This window comes from Papio anubis, chromosome 18 (genome assembly GCF_008728515.1).
Source record: "Papio anubis isolate 15944 chromosome 18, Panubis1.0, whole genome shotgun sequence".
In the NCBI taxonomy this organism is placed as follows: domain Eukaryota; kingdom Metazoa; phylum Chordata; class Mammalia; order Primates; family Cercopithecidae; genus Papio; species Papio anubis.
This window is the reverse complement of record NC_044993.1, coordinates 70,718,619-70,730,502: the sequence shown is the minus strand read 5'-3', so window position 1 is coordinate 70,730,502 and position 11,884 is coordinate 70,718,619. Positions and strand designations below refer to the sequence as shown.

Here is an 11,884-nt window from a genome sequence, read left to right as displayed (position 1 = left end):
AGGAATGGTGGATTATATATATTGTGGTGGGGGCAGGTGGGGAGGAGCATGGAAAAACACTGGCATGGAGACTTCAGTTTTAAGTGAGAATGTTTTGCAGTACTTAAGAAATAAAAACACCTTAGAGTGGGGGGAAAAAAACACTGGATTAGAAACGGCCGAGGCGGGTGGATCACGAGGTCAGGAGATCGAGACAATCCTGGCTAATACAGTGAGACCCTATCTCTACTAAAAATACAAAAAAATTAGCCGGGCATGGTGACGGGCGCCTGTAGTCCCAGCTACTCGGGAGGATGAGGCAGGAGAATGGCGTGAGCCCAGGAGGTGGAGCTTGCAGTGAGCCCAGATCGCGCCACTGCACCCCAGCGTGGGCAACAGAGCGAGACTCCATCTCAAAAAAAAAAACAAAAACAAAAACAAAAAACGAGTTCTAGTCCTTAAAGAAAGTCACTTAAACTGTTTTGGCTTCCTCGTCTGGAAGATGAAAATGGTAATATAATTGACTTAGTAGGGTTGCTGTAAGTATGAGTTAGTGTGTAAATGTTTACAATTACGCATGGCACACAGCAACCGCCACCTTTTCTATCAGGGCTGTTCTCACCTAACTGTAAAACAGGAAGGCGCACCCAGCTGGATCCGGGCCCTGGGTTCTCAGGCATTGTGATTGGTCCCAGCATATGACTCAAGGCGGGTTTCATTGATGGAATTGCTGTCAATTAGCGAAAGGCGGAAACCATGCGGAGAGGGCGGTCCTTTATTGCCACACTTGCGCGACTCGCTCCTTTCTTTTCAGGCTTAGCTACTGCGCATGCGTCTGACCCTCTTGAGGTTCCCGGCGTGCCCCGCAACGGCTTCCGGCGTGCTCCGCAACGGCTTCCGGCATGACGCAGTAGAGAAGATGGCGTGGTAGGCGCGTCGCGCCCCTGAGGGCCTTTTCTGGTGAGGCGGGGCTTAAGGGTTGCGGCTCCGCTCTCTGTCCTGAGGCTCTCAGATTGCACTCTGGGTTCCTGGCTGCGTGATGCAGAGTGAACTGGGTCCTCTGGGGACGCGTGGGGAACGAGGCAGCCCGGAGTGCCTGCCTTGTTGCCCTTCGGACCTCCAGTCCATTCGGATTCCCCAGTGAGGCCTCCTTTAAAGGGCTCGGTGACTCTTGCCCTTCACGCTAAGAAAACACTCGTTTCCTAAAGCTCGACTGCGCCCTTGTGCTGAGCGGTGGGGACACGAAGACAGCACAGAAACACTGTTTACCCTCAGCGAGCTCCCAAACTGTTGGAGTGGATAAACCCACCAGAAACAAATTACAGCGTTAGGCGGGTTAAGATGGAGCACCCTGAGAAACGTTACAGACAGGACCGGAGAGTTCAGAGGATCAGGATGCTTCAAGAAGATGGGGGTTGGCCGGGCGCGGTGGCTCAAGCCTGTAATCCCAGCACTTTGGGAGGCCGAGACGGGCGGATCACGAGGTCAGGAGATCGAGACCATCCTGGCTAACACGGTGAAACCCCGTCTCTACTAAAAAAACACAAAAAACTAGCTGGGCGAGGTGGCGGCGCCTGTAGTCCCAGCTGCTCGGGAGGCTGAGGCAGGAGAATGGCGTGAACCCGGGAGGCGGAGCTTGCAGTGAGCTGAGATCCGGCCACTGCACTCCAGCCCGGGCGACAGAGCGAGACTCCATCTCAAAAAAAAAAAGAAGATGGGGGTAGTAGTGTCATCAGTGCTCATCCTGGGGTTTTTGTCTTTGATGGTGCACTCCTTGAGGACATTAAATTTTTCTTCGACGTTTCCAATACCTAGGCTCAGGGGCCCTTCCCTGATTGGGAGGGGTAGAGACCAGCTGTCTCTCGTGTTTATTATCTATGGAAAGGATGAATTAGGTCTTGGCGACTTAAGGAGGGAAAATTTTGGTGAGCAAAGGCACTTATATGTCCCTAGACCAGGGGTTCTCAACCAGCGCCCCCCTCCCAGGGCACAATTGATACTGTGTGAAGACAATTTTGTTATCACTACCGAGTGGTGCTACTGACATCTAGTGGGTGGAGACCAGGGATGCAGCTAAACATTCTACAAGGTTCACAGGGTTCCTATCCCACTCCCCACCCCCAAGAACTCAAAAAAACGATCTGGCTCAAAATGTCAGTGTGCTGAGGTTCTGAAACCCTACCCTAGTATGACAGCGGAAATGGAGAGAGCAGATGTTGGAGACATCTCAGCCGGAGACCATATTGAGTTTTGTCTCTCTTTTTTTTTTTTTTTTTTTTTTTTTGAGAGTGTGTCTCGCTCTGTCGCCCAGGCTGGAGTGCAGTGGCGCGCAATCTCGGCTCACGGCAAGCTCCGCCTCCCGGGTTCACGCCATTCTCCCGCCTCAGCCCCCGGAGTAAGTGGGACTACAGGCGCCCGCCACCATGCCCGGCTAATTTTTCTATTTTTAGTAGAGACGGTGTTTCACCGTCCTAGCCAGAATGGTCTCGATCTTCTTACCTCGTGATCGGCCCGCCTCGGCCTCCCAAAGTGCTGAGATTACAGGCGTAGGCCACCGCGCCTGGCCTCATTTTGTGTTCTTTATAATGCTTAAGTATTTGATGCGCAGTTGGTTAATCAGGTGTGATGAGCCCAGTCTTCCTTTTATTTTTTCACCTATTCATTCGTTTGCCAGATACCTATTTAGCACTAAACACTATTCAAGATGCTAGGATTCCGCATTGAGCTGAAAAACCTTACGTTCTTGGGCGGGGGACTTGACAGACATTAAAACTTATATGTCAAATAGTAATATATGCTATGAAGTTCCTGCAAGATGGAGTTTCTCTTCCTACCACCACATACCATTTATTTACTTCCTTCTGAGTGCCAAGCACTGGCCTGGATACTTTACTGATATCTCTACTCTTTTCCTGTATCCTGCAAGATGGATATTATTTATTTATTATTTATTTTTTTGAGAGGGAGTCTTGCTCTGTCCCCCAGGCTGAACTGCAGTGGCGCAATCTGGGCTCACTGCAACCTCGGCTTCCCGGGTTCAAGCGATTCTCCTGCCTCATTCTCCCTGTGATTACAGGCACCCGCCACCACGCCCTGCTAATCTTTTTTGTATTTTTAGTAGAGACGGGAGTGTCACCATGTTGGCCAGGCTGGAGGCTGGTCTCGAACTCCTGACCTCAAGTGATCATCCCCTCAGCCCCCCCCCCCCCCCCCCCGGCCTCGGCCTCCCAAAGTGCTGGGATAACACATGTGAGCCATCACGCCCAGCCCTGCAAGGTGGGTGTTATTATCCTCAGATGATGAAAAGTGGGTCATAGGAGTTGAATAATTTGCCCCAAATCAGCTTGGACTCAAACCAGATTCACCTGAAGGATAAAGTCTGCGTTATTTCCACTAGTTAACATTGTGTCCCATATGCACAGCTGACTTGAATGGCATGAGAAATCTATACCTTCTTTGCTAGAGTTAAGAAAGTGAAGTAGAAACGAACTCACACTGACCTCTTTCTGTTTCCAGAGTGGAGTTTTTATCAGAACTAGCAGGAGGTGATTCTTCAGAGTTGCAGCAACTGAATTAGGACAATAATTATAAGAGTGTCGTCATGGAAAGTGAGCAGTTCTTCTTGAAGGCCTAACTGAACTGGGTGAGCCAGTAAGACATACAGGGTTTATCCTGTATCTTAACTTTGACAAAGTTATGTGATGATTTTACTAATATCGAGAAGGTCATACAGGTTATGGGATTGACTTGAAATCAGTTTCTGGAGGTTCGATTCCTTTTTCGTCTAGGTTGTCACGTCGATTGGCTCTTCGAATGTGTGGTAAGGTGGTGGACAGCCGTAAAGTCACTCTAAATTAGTGGATGCTTGTTCAATTGTTAGAACTTTTCGTTTTGAAGCAAAGGCTTCTCAGATTATGAAAATTATTAGTGTGACTGCTGTTAATGATATCGATGAGCCTACTGATTAGATGACATTTAATGTGGTATACACATTGGGTTAATTGGAGTAATGTTGAGGCACACTGATAGGCTGAGGAAGTGCTGTGGGAAAAAGGTTAAATTAACGCCTATAAATATAATGATGAAGTGGATTTTAGCGTAGGTCTGATTAGGTATATAACCTGAAAATAGGGGGAATCAGTGGACAACGCCTCCTATGATGGCAAATACTGCTCCTATTGATAGAACATAGTGGGAATGGGCTACAACATAATATGTATCTTGTAAAATAATGTCTAATGATGAATTAGCTAGTATAATGCCAGTTAAACCTCTTACTGTTAATAGGAAAATGAATCCTAGGGGCTCAGAATATTGTGGGAGATCATTTGATATTACTACCGTGCAGTGTAGCTAATCAGCTAAAGACCTTGACTCCAGTAGGGATAGCAATAATTATAGTAATGGAGGTGAAGTATGCTCGTGTGTCTACGTCCATTCCTACATAGGAATATAAATATATGGTGAGGCCATACGATAAATCCTAAGAAGCCAATTGATATTATGGCTCATGCTATGCCCATATGCCCAAATGGTTCCTTTTTTCCAGAGTAATATGTTACGATATGACAGATTATCCCGAAGCCTGGAAGGATAAGAATATAGACTTCAGGATGACCAAAGAATCAGAATAAATGTTGATACAAGATAGGGTCGCCCCTGCCAGCAGAGTCAAAAAAAGTAGTATTGAGGTTACGATCAGTTAATAGTATGGTAATGCTGGCGGCTAGGACTGGGAGAGAAAGGAGGAGAAGGACTGCCATAATGAGGACTGATCACATGAAAAGGGGTGTTTGATATTGGGACAAGGCTGGGGGTTTTATGTTAATAACTGTCATAAAGTTAATGGCCGCTAAAATAGAAGAAACACCTGCCAAGTGGAGTGAGAAGATGGTTAGATCCATAGAGGCTCCTGCTAGGTGTCCTGCTAAAAAAGTGTCCAACCGGTTCCAGCGCCGGCTTCTACTACTGAAGATGCAAGTAGGAGTAGAAAAGATCGGGGGAGAAGTCCGAAGCTCATATTATTTATCTGGGGGAGTGCCGTATCAGGTGCACCAATCAGAGGGACTAGCCAGTTGCCAAAACCCCCAAATATGACTTGTATGACCATAAAGAAAATTATGACTAATGCATGGGTGGAAACAGTAACATTGTAAATCTGATCTTCTCCTGGCAGAGTTCCTGGTTGGCCTAATTCTGCTCGAATTAGAAGGCTTAGGGCGGTGCCCACTATTCCTGCTCATGTGCCGAATAGTAAATATAGTGTTCTGATGTCTTTGTGGTTAGTTGAAAACAATCAATGATTAATGAACATAAGTGGGAAAAGGGTAAAATGGCTGAGTAAGCATTAGACTGTAAATTTTTTTTTTTTTTTTTTGAGACGGAGTCTTGCTCTGTCCTCAGGCTGGAGTGCAGTGGCTCAATTTTGGCTCACTGCAACCTCTGCCTCCCAGGTTCAAGCGATTCTCCTGCCTCAGCCTCCTGAGTAGCTGGGACTACGGTCATGCGCCACCACACCCAACTAATTTTTGTATTTTTAATAGAGACGGGGTTTCACCATGTTGACCAGGATGGTCTCGATCTCTTGACCTCGTCATCCACGCACCTTGACCTCCCAAAGTGCTGGGATTACAGGCATGAGCCACCGTGCCTGGCTGGATTTATCTTTTTAATTAAGATTGGAATAAGAGCTATAATGTTCATTTCTAGGCCGGTTCAGATGAGAAATCAATGTGAGCCTAGCATTGTGATAAGAGTTCCTGTGAAAATAGTAAGGGAAATAATAAGTTGAGCTAATGGGTTAATTAGTACGGGAAGGGTATAACTAACATTTTTGGGGTATGGGCCCGATAGCTTATTTAGCCAACCTTACTTTAGGACTTGATGTAATGGGTAGCACAGAGAATTTTGGATTCTCAGGGGTAGCTTCAATTCCTTAGTTCTAGAAATCAGAGGATTTAAACCTTTATTGTTTACTCTATCAAAGTAATTCTTTTGTCAGACATATTTCCTATATTTGGGGTGGGATGCTGGAAATTAGAATAGGCATTGAGATACATCATATGCAGAGTGCTGGTATAAGCGGTAGGACATTTTTTCATAGAAGATATATAAGTTGGTCATAGCAGAATCGGAGGTATGCTGTTCGAGTTCATAAAAACGGTGGTTAAAGAATGGTCTTGGGGCCGGGCGCGGTGGCTCAAGCCTGTAATCCCAGCACTTTGGGAGGCCGAGACGGGCGGATCACGAGGTCAGGAGATCGAAACCATCCCAACATGGGCTAACATGGTGAAACCCCGTCTCCACTAAAAAATACAAAAAACTAGCCGGGCGAGGTGGCGGGCGCCTGTAGTCCCAGCTACTCGGGAGGCTGAGGCAGGAGAATGGCGTGAACCCGGGAGGCGGAGCTTGCAGTGAGCTGAGATCCGGCCACTGCACTCCAGCCTGGGCGACAGAGCGAGACTCTGTCTCAAAAAAAAAAAAAAAAAAAAAAAAGAATGGTCTTGGTAATGAAATTTGTGGTATAGAGTTCTGGTGACTATACAGTGTGTAGTGCTCCTCGAAAAATGGTAGTAGTTATTTATTATGATAATATTCATATATTCTGCTATAAGAAGTGGGCAAATAAACCTGCGGCATATTCGATGTTTAAGCCTGAGACTGACTCTGATTCTCCTTCTGTTAGTTCAAAAGGGGCTTGGTTAGTTTCTGCTAGTGTGGAGATAAATCATATTATGGCTAGGGGTTATGATGGTAGAAGCAGTGAGAGGAATTCTTGCATTGTGATGATAAGTGCATGTAAGTTAAATGAGCCACTTATTAGTAGAACTGATAAAAGGACAATGACTAGAGTGACTTCATATGAAATTGTCTGGGCTACAGATTGTAATGTGACGATTAGTGCATAATTTGAATTAGATGCTCATCCTGATCATAGGATAGACGGCTAAGCTTGATGTGGCTAGTATAAATAGGAGGCCTATATTAAAATTAGAGCATCTGGTATGCGGAGGGGAGTTCACAAGAGGAGAGTGATCAGAACAGCTAGGGTTGGAGCAGTAGCATAAAGGGTAATAGTAGACATTGAGAGATGTAAAGCTTCTTTGATGAAAAGTTTTATTGCATTGGCGAATGGTTGAAGCAGTCTGTAGGGACCTACAGTGTTAGGACCTACAGTGTTAGGTAATTGTATGTAGCCTAAGATTTTTCATTCAATGGGTATAAGGAATGCTATAGCGATTAAAGTGGTAATAATAAGTAGGAGAAGATTGATTATAGGCATATCATTAAGAAAAGGAGTTGAACCTCTGATTTTAAAGTTTTAAGTTTTATGCAATTGCTGGGTTCTGCCATCTTAAACGCTGTTCTTGGGTAGGGTGTGTGATGATTTGTTAGATTGAGACAGCATCATTTATGTGGGCAAGGGTGCTTTGTGGAGTGGGCCCTGTTTCTCTTGTCCTTTTGTACTAAGGAGAAATGTTAAATAGATAGAAACCAACCTGGATTACTCTGATCTGAACTGAGATCACATAGGACTTTAATCACTGAACAAACGAAGCCTTAACAGCGGCTACACCATTAGGATGTCCTGATCCAGCATCGAAGCTGTAAACCCTATTGTTGATATGGACTCTAGAATAGGATTGCATTGTTATCCCTAGGGTAACTTATTCCGTTGATCAAATTATTGGGTCAATGTGTGCTAACTCGCTTAGACTAGTGCGGTCTTAGTTTAGGTTGTTTGGAGGTTGAATTATGCTCCGAGGTCACCGCAACCACATTTTAAATTTCTTTTATTTTTTGTTGTTTATTTATTTTTTTATTTTTTAAGACAGAGTGTGGCTCTGTTGCCAGTCTGGAGTACAGTGGCACGATCTTGGCTCTCTGCCTCCCGGGTTCAAGCCATTCTCCTGCCTTAGCCTCCTGAGTAGCTGGGATTACAGGTGCATACCAGTACACCCAGCTAGCTAATTTTTGTATTTTTAGTAGAGACAGGGTTTCAGCATGTTGGCCAGAATGGTCTCCATCTCCTGACCTCGTGATCTGCCCGCCTCAGCCACCCAAAGTGCTGGGATTACAGGCATGAGCCACTGCGCCCGGCACCCCAACCAAAATTTTTAATGCAGAGATAGTAGGCTAGGGCCTGTAGCCTTTTTTTGAGTTTCTGTTTGCATTAATGAATGAAATCTCCATAGGGTCTTCTCATCTTATTTGTTTATACTGTCTCTTCACGGATAGATCAGTTTCACTGATTGAAAGTAAGAGACAGCTGAACCCTCGTGTGGCCATTCATACAAGACCCTATTTAGGGAATAAATGATTATGCCACCTTTGCACTGTCAGGATCCCGCAGCTGTTGAACATATGTCACTGGGCAGGCAGTGCCTCTAATACTGGTAATGCTAGAGGTGATGTTTTTGGTAAACAGGTGGGGTAAGATTTTCCGAGTTCCTTATACTTTTTGTAATCTTTCCTTAGAGCATACCTGTGTTGGATTAATAGTATAAATGGGGTATTTATTATTTGTTAATATTAGGCTGTTAACTATCAGTGGATTATTCTGGTTTGATGGAAGCTTATATAATGGAGAATATCTTCATGTTACTTATATTAACATTATTGCTTCTATTAAGTAATACATTAGTGTAATGTAATGTTAGGAGTTCAATAGAGTGATTAGGATTTAAAATAATTGATGTTGAGCTTTAAAGCTTTCTTTTTTTCTTTTTTTTTTTTTTTTTTTGAGACGGAGTCTCACTCTGTCGCCCAGGCTGGAGTGCAGTGGCTGGATCTCAGCTCACTGCAAGCTCTAACTCCCGGGTTTACGCCATTCTCCTGCCTCAGCCTCCCGAGTAGCTGGGACTACAGGCGCCCGCCACCACGCCCGGCTAGTTTTTTGTATTTTTTAGTAGAGACGGGGTTTCACCATTTTAGCCAGGTTGGTCTCGATCTCCTGACCTCGTGATCTGCCCGTATCGGCCTCCCAAAGTGCTGGGATTACAGGTCTTTTTTTCTTCTTTCTTTTTTTTGAGATGGAGTTTCGCTTTTGTTGCCTAGGCTGGAGTGCAATGGCGCAATCTTGGCTCACTGCAACCTCTGCCTCCTGGTTCAAGTGATTCTCCTGCCTCAGCCTCTCGAGTAGCTGGGATCACAGGCATGTACCACCACAGCCAGCTAATTTTGTATTTTTAGTAGAGACGGAGTTTCTCCATGTTGGTCAGGCTGGTCTCAATCTCCCGACCTCAGGTGATCTACCCACCTCGGCCTCCCAAAGTGCTGGGATTACAGGCGTGAGCCACCGTGCCTGGCCTTAAATGCTTTCCTAATTGGTGGCTGCTTTTGGGCCAACTATGGTGGTAATATTTTTTACTCTTTGGAGCAAAGTTATTTCCTAGGGTCTAAAAGCTGTTCCAAAGAGGGACAATGTTAAGGATGGGAGGTTTGTCTCCTGTAAAATGCATCCTTTCTCCTCTGCAGGTTATGTTCACCTGGTCCTGCTCTGAATGAGAATATCCTGGTTCCTGAAAGGCCTGCTCTGTGATGGAGGGATTGCATTGCCTAGCAAGGTGTGGGTGCTTTAGATAAGTCCTCAGTGTCTGAGTCACACCTCTCCCCCAAACAGATCAATACAACTGGCTTTCTGCCCAAGAGATGACCGAAGGCCAGGCACAGTGACTCACTCCTGTAATCCCAGCACTTTGGGAGGCCCAAGCGGGCGGATCACGAGGTCAGGAGTTTGAGACCAGCCTGACCAACATGGTGAAACCGCGTCTCTACTGAAAATACAAAAATCAGTTGGGTGTGGTGGCATGCGCCTGTAATCCCAGCTACTCAGGAGGCTGAGGCAGGAGAATGGCTTGAACCCAGGAGGCAGAGGTTGCAGTGAGCCGAGATCACGCCATTGTACTCTAGCCTGGGCAACAGAGTGAGACTCCGTCTCAAAAAAAAAAAAAAAAAAAAAAAACGAGAAGGGGGAGTAAAGTGGGGTTGGGTACTATGCAGCACGGTGTGACAGAGCTGTGGATCTGGGGTGGAAGGGTCCACAGACCTTCCTGCACTGCCCTAAGCCAACAGGACCGTGATGTGCTCTATGTCCCTGTGGTGCTAAGGCCTTGACCACTCTTTTATTTTTTCCTCTTTCCAGCTTTTATTTGAGGTTCGGGGGTAAATGTGCAGGTTTGTTACACAGGTAAATTCCATGTCGAGGGAGTTTGGTATACAGATTATTTTGTCACCCAGGTAATGAGCATAGTACCCAATAGGTAGTTTTCCAGTCCTCACTGTCCTCCCACTCTCTACCCTCTAGTAGGCCCCAGTGTCTGTTGTTCCCCTCTTTGTATCCATGTGTACTTGTAAGCTCCTGGTTACAAGCGAGAACACATGGTATTTGGGTTTCTCTTCCAGGGTTAATTCGCTTAAAATAATGGCCTCCAGCTCCATCCATGTTGCTGCAAAGGACATGATTTAATTCTTTTTTATGGCTGTGTAGTATCCCATGGTGTATATGTACCACATTTTCTCTATCTGCATCACTATTGTGGGCATCTAGATTGATTCCATGACTTTGCTATTGTGAATAGTGCTGCACTGAGCATATGTGTGCCTGTGTCTTTTTGGTAGGATGATCATTCCTTTGGCTATATGCCCAGTAATGGGATTGCTGGGTTGAATGGTAACTCTGAGTTCTTTGAGAAATCTCCAAACTGCTTTCCACAGTGGCTGAACTAATTTACATTCCCACCAGCAGTGTATAAACATTCCCTTTTCTCTGCAACTCACCAGCATCTGTTATTTTTTGACATTTTAGTAATAGCCATTCTGACTGCTGTGAGATAGTATCTCATTGGGGTTTTGATTTGCAATTCTCTTCTGATTAGTGATGAGCATTTTTTCATGTGCTTCTTGGCCACATGAATGTCTGACTGCTTTTCTAATTCTGTTCTGCTCAGCTGCACCTGCCCCGCCTGATGATGGGTGAGGGCAGAGTTCTTAGTGAAGCCTCTCTCAGAGTGAGAACACCTGTAAGACTGTTCACCAGTGTGGGTTTTTCAGTGGGCACTGAAGTGGGAGCTATTGTTGAAGCTTTTCCTACACTCTGCACACTTGTATGGCATTGATTTTCAATGTGAAAACAAAATATAAAAACTATTATTGGAGTTATTTCTAAACAGAACTAACATTACAATAGCCTGAATCATCAGCATTGTCTTTCAGAAAAATCAGATTCATCAAATAGATCTTTGGCCTACAACTGTTAGAGAATTATGTTAACATCATATGTAAGAATGCTACATTTTCTAGGATTTGACATTTTCAGTGATCGAGAATTACTGTATTTTGTAAAAGGAAATACCACTACTAAATGCTGTAAATAGAATGATGTCCTTTGCTTCCAAATTTGATATACTAGAGCAGTGTGAAAATAATAAAAGCAAGATGACCAGGAGTAGTGGCTCACACCTCTAATCCCAGCACTTTGAGAGGCTGAGGCAGGAGGATCACTTGAGGCCAGTTCAAGACCAGCCTGGTCAACATGGCAAACCCCGTTAGTCGGTCATGGTGGTGCAGGCCTGTAGTCATAGCTACTTGGGAGGCTGAGGCATGAGAATTGCTTGAACCTGGGATGCAGAGGTCGCAGTGACCTGAGATTGCACCACTGCACTCCAGCCTGGGCGAAGAGAGAGACCCTGTCTCAAATAAATAAATAAATAAATAAAATAATAAAAGCAAGATATTTTGTGGCAAAGTTATCTCAGGGTAAACACTGCAGCTGCAAGCACTGCTGGCAAGTATTCTTGGGGCAAATGCTTAACTTTTCAAAAAGCTCAAGAGACCATGATGGTTTTCACCATACCTTAGACAACGTCCTGCTACCTTGTGTGCACCAGCCAACAACCATAGACAA

The 11,884-nt window shown here is 45.1% G+C and overlaps 1 protein-coding gene across 5 annotated transcripts in view; it reads left to right on the top strand.

Annotated features, from left to right (window-relative positions):
* The first annotated feature begins 605 nt into the window (after positions 1–605).
* The window catches only part of LOC116271238 (zinc finger protein 174), a 37,825-nt gene continuing 26,546 nt past the window's right edge, over positions 606–11,884 (top strand). Inside the window, exons 1-3 of one of the 5 annotated variants that reach the window (XR_004179676.1) lie at positions 606–939; positions 3,496–3,622; positions 9,457–9,545. The gene's annotated coding sequence lies outside the window, so the exon portion shown is untranslated. The remainder of the gene's footprint in view (positions 940–3,495; positions 3,623–9,456; positions 9,546–11,884) is intronic. The other 4 variants (XR_004179675.1, XR_004179674.1, XR_004179673.1 and 1 more) reach the window with 4 other exon arrangements.